Source organism: Nematolebias whitei, chromosome 5 (genome assembly GCF_014905685.2).
Source record: "Nematolebias whitei isolate Nwh7 chromosome 5, NemWhi1, whole genome shotgun sequence".
Classification (NCBI taxonomy): Eukaryota; Metazoa; Chordata; class Actinopteri; order Cyprinodontiformes; family Rivulidae; genus Nematolebias; species Nematolebias whitei.
The window spans coordinates 49087479-49092917 of NC_056502.1; positions in this window are offsets into that span (position 1 = coordinate 49087479).

Genomic DNA, 5439 nt, shown 5'->3' on the forward strand with positions numbered 1-5439 from the left:
TAAAATCAACATTTCTGAACGGTTTTGAAGCGTAAACGTGGCGTTTTCTCAACAAGCACGACTGTTATGCATGAACACGAGTTTTATGGGACATGTGGCACGTTACATTTAGTGATTTTAAGCACAGCAAAGCTCTCGGTTGCAACCGAGCTCATTTCCGACATGGAGGAAGTGACGTGACACGTCACTCACCCGGTCGTTAGCTGTTAGCTTAAAATTAGCATCGCTAGCGTTGTTCAAAAACATCATTTAATGACGGATTTTAAACCAAACGTGGTGAAATCTCAACAATTATGCTTCGAAGACACGGAGCAGTGGATCAGAATCAACTTTTAAAGCGTTTTTGAACTTTAAAAAACAGATTTTATTCCCTATGAAAACGAGTTTTCATTTCCGGGTCACGTGACTGAATCCACCAATGACAAAGCAGCACGGGGGTGAGAGGAAATGACGTAGGCACGTCATCCACTTCTCAGCAAATCAGAGCGCTCCACAGCAGCAAATTCAACCAATCACGGACCGTTCTTCCAACTAGCATGTTACTGTTAGCCTGAAATACTTCGACAACTTCTCGCCTTTTAAACTGTCAAAATGCACCAATTTCTGTTACAAGTGTCATGAATCAAGCTCTGAGCTGCACGGAGTCGGCGCTCCGGTCTCAAAAACGTCTTTCTAGCTATTTAAACAACTCGTTCGAACTTTCTCAGAACCGAGCCGGAACCAGAACCGCGTCTGGACCGTCTTTAAACAGAATAAAGCGTTTCCACACAAACCCAGCTTTAGTTACACATAACAGGCGTACAATTTCAGCTTTAAAAAGACATATGTCTCACAATTTCAGCTTCAAAACATTCCAGCGTAAACATGCAGTGTCTAGCTCCAAGCGTGCAGCTTCAGCTGCGTTCGGGCACAGCTGACAATCTGTTATTCTTTTTCATGCCAACACGTAAAATCAATCTTTACACGAATACGCAGTCCATTTATGAGCATGTTACGGGCCACCAAAATGTGGTGGAAACGTGCGGACGGGCCGACAATATGTAGATAACAACATAATTAACAGCTTTACAGGTAGTGAGAAACAATGCGGCGATTGTTTCCACTCTTCAGCAGACATCAATGAAAACTGTACAATTATGATCAATTATCCACACGGCGGTGGATGAGCACTTTACACAGACATTTCTAAATTATCTGGAAGGATTTCTACTTGAGAGAAGAATTTAAAGATGGAAATGAAGTTTAAAGGGAGTAAAAGATGGTGTGTGAGGGGAAGTGTTGACCAGAACCGACACTCTCCATCCGAACCCAGCTTTTCCTCGGTACGCTTTGGTAGGAAACTTGACTCATTACCTTTCTGAAGATTAATCAGCAGATATGGAGGTCCAGTTAACGCTACCTGTCCAGCGTCTCCATAGGATGGCTGTGACTCGTCCGAAGTAGTGACGAGATTCCGTCCGACACCAGCTCACATCAGCAAGTGGACTTCACATGAGTGGAGTCCTTCAGAAGTTCCACTCAGAGGTGGAGGATGTTATAATCCAAACTCGGGAGAGCCTTATCATGACTGGACTTCTGTTCTCCCAAACGACTTCACAGAACTGCGAACATCTCAGAACTTCTCCGCGCTCCACCGAACTGCTCAGACTCCGGGAGAACTAGGAAGTACCGGCATTTTAAAGAGCTCTATTTCCGGTATATTTGAGCGTCCCTGATTGGGTAATATCAACCAGACAGGGGTGTGTTTTGTGATGTAAGAGGTTACTAGAAGTCAGAAAACAGCAAGAATTGTTATGGAACAGATTAAACTGTTCTCAGAGACAGAGAGAGTTTTGTTTTGGCGAGTTTTAGAAACAGGTGCCAACTCCTCCGTTGACGTCTGAGAGGATGTAAACAAGACAGTTGTTCCAACACATGTCTGCTTCGACTCCTGACCTTGGAAAACGCACACTTGCTCATTCAAAGACAGAAATCAGAAAATGCATAAAAATCTGTAACAGACCTTAACATGAATTCTAACTCTGCATATGGCTTAAAAAATCATTACACTGTTTCACAGTTAATAAAATTGATTAGTTCACTGCAACATCTAAAATGGTTTGAACTAAGACACTTTGATTATCAACATTTGTAAAATAGTAATGATAATAAAAAGAGAGTGTTCTTTCACTTGATTTTCAAGAAGGAAAGTCTCAGGATGGGTGAACCTGTATTTCTGGATTCAAATCAATGAAATGACAGTTTCTGTCCCACAAGGTTCTTAAGGTCAAGGGTTTTGACCTTAGGCTTAGTTTTGACATCAGGTTAAGTTCACTACACTGTTACAAAACACATCTGTTGTAGTCTTATTAAATATGTAGGTGTTTGTAATTACTGTTTCAGCTCTCATCATTGTATGAACAGTTAAAACTCTAATCTAATATGTAAGTTTTATTATGTTTTAGCTTAAATGCACCAAAATTCTGTTCTGTTGTATTTTCCTTATTCCGCTCCCCCTTTTTGAAACAGGAGGCAATCAAAAATCCTCCTGTTTCAAAAAATATGTCCATAACATGGATGTTATAAATCCTGACTGAAGCTCACAAACACTCTTCCAACTCCGTCTGAGTCCAGGTCAACCATAACGATTTGCAGTACGCATATCACTGAACAGTGAAGCCACAATCACCTGGTGAAACTGTCAGTGCAGTTGTGTAAAGAAAATGCTTTCCCAACATGGATGCCTGGTCAGATAAGATGAAATAAGAGAAAACAAGATGTACACCCCCAAAAGCAAACTTAAACATGTGTCTACGCAGGTAAACCAAAACTGCACTGCTCTAACGCGATTACATGATGGAAAGAATGAATGTACTTATTCGAAGAGTAATTGGAAAAGGTGGGTAATCCAGCAACCCATCAGAAGTATGGCTCGGTAGGTGTAAAGATCATGTCAGTCAGATCTGTCCTCTGTGTTAAATTGTCACAGATGTTTGAAGGAATGAGTGCCTGTGTGTATGTTCATGTCACAGCAAAGACAGGATTGATCATGAAACTGAAGTTATTGCATCACCATCCTGAAGATCACATTTTGAGCCGACACGTCACCTCGGCAGCAGTGTTCGTCAGTGACTTTAACAGCTTGACCACCGCTGTCACATCATTCTCCAGCCCCTTGTTCTGGAGATTAATTTCAGAAGTCCAACTTTTGTAACTCCACAGTTGTATAGACAGCGAGACTTGACAGGAATTGGTCGAGAAGAAGTCCAGGTCCCCATCTGGACAACGTCGCACATAGCCCAGGTATGACACGTTAGCTTGTATCTTAGCTGAACATGATATCTGTCAGTTCACACGGCTGAGGCAGCACAGTTCATTTAATGCAGACGCCATCGGTTTTCAGCAAAGTCACAGTTGTATCGGACCCAGATGCAGCATCAACCCCACATGTGAGAACTTCAGAAATGGCGATTCAAAACCAGAGAATCAAGATGCAAAGTGATCAATGCTAGTATTGAATGTAGGCATGCATTATGTGTGATGGACATAGTGTAGACTGTATAATATGCAGGGGTTGCCAGAATTCCCTCCAGATCCAAGAACCCTCTATGACAGGCCTGTATAAAGAGAAATGAAAATCAGTAAAATACTCCCCTCACACCAAGTCATGGACATCGTAAAACTACCCTCAGAATTCCATCCTTAGAACAACACACTCCCCAGTAAGAAGGCAGGATATAATCTGCACACTCCCCACACCTGTCAGCAGTGAAAAGACTCCCTTCCTGGAACACATCAGGAAGGTCACAGGGCCAAGGCAGTTGACAAACTTAAAGACACCCTGCTGAAAATGAAATCAGAAAACCACTCCAAGATGGTTCAAGTCATATGAACAACATATATGTAAAAGTCACTAAAGGCCCCCAGACATAAGTTAAAATGAATATGTGAAATATGTCATCAACACTGTTCCCACCCCACCAGGCCAAGGGTAGATGAGAGCTGGAATGTAACCACAAATACAAACATCTAGATGATTGTCAAGCGTCCTACAACAGGGAAAACATCATTATGTCAATATGTCCTTAGAACACCACCTCAAAAGATCTGAACTGTCCCTTTAACCCTGAGACTGTAAAGATAATGTTATCTTTGTAGAAATACACCAATATGAGGAACATAATATATTGGTTAACAAAATACCATATTATAATTGTAATAACTGATCAGTGTATGTAGCAAAAACAAACAAACAGTGTTGCTGATGAGCCATGCGTGAGGAAAGATGAAGTCTGCCCATCCGTCTCTAATGACCTACAAAACACAGCACATACGTCCAGCATTGTATGAACAAACACATGAAAACCTGTATATAATAATAAAAAATATATATAAACAGGTAAGTATAATCAAATAACATGTGAACCATGTAAAGCGGGACAGGTCAGGAGTTTCCAACCAGCACAGCTGTGGAACGTATGTTGTCCTGCAATCTGTCCAACGAGAGATAAGCAGATAAAGATTAGTTTTCACACAGAGAAACATGAAATTAAGGAAAATGTATTACAATTTCCAGGACCTAGGTATCGCTGAAAGTTTTAAAGCTGAACCGGTTATCTGTTTGTCAGGAAATGTACAGGCCTAAATTCAATTAGATCTGTCCGAACCAGATGTTGAGAAGAACATGCACCTTGAACAACAGGATTATATGAAGGAGTCATTGTCTGCCGGCTGAATGAATGATTAGAGGATGGTGACTGTGCAACATCCTCTCCCATGCTCTGGTTATCAACAGGAAAGACAGACGCACCTGGGTTGGAAAAATCTCCCATCAGTTTTTGTACATGACTCCGTAACATGTCACTATTTTGTGGTGATTTAGATTGCAAAACACCCCCTGTAATCAGAAGTAAGTCAGAACCAGTGCCAGGCAGAGCTGGTTCCTCAGAAATGCATCCTCCTCCCAGAGAACGAACAGTCAATTCACTAAGAGGCATTTGTTTTTGTATGTCTGAGAGCAGTTGATTAACAGCTGCATAAGGACTTTTTGAGTCATAGGGTGGGGGGCCAACACCCCCTTCCATATGAAATAAAAAATAAAAAATCTGTCCCTGTGCCTTTATTGATTTATAATTTGAAAAGAGACGGCTCTGTATCATGTGTATTGAATAATTTAGGTATGTGATTATTCCTGTTTTGCGTTTGCACACAAAAAGGAACCTGAAACAGTCACTGGGAGTTATGTTTCACACGCCATTTTATGTTAATTACTTTTATATGTGAGGAAAATAATTCTCCCAGACAAAATTTTCAGAAATCTGGAGGCGTTCGTAAGACACTGTGGAAGCGCACAGACGACGTCCGCAGAGACAAAGAAATAAAAATCAAACCTTTACACAAAATCCGGAGACCCTTGCCTCTACAGAATCACGCAACAAAACAACGCATAAATATATCCGG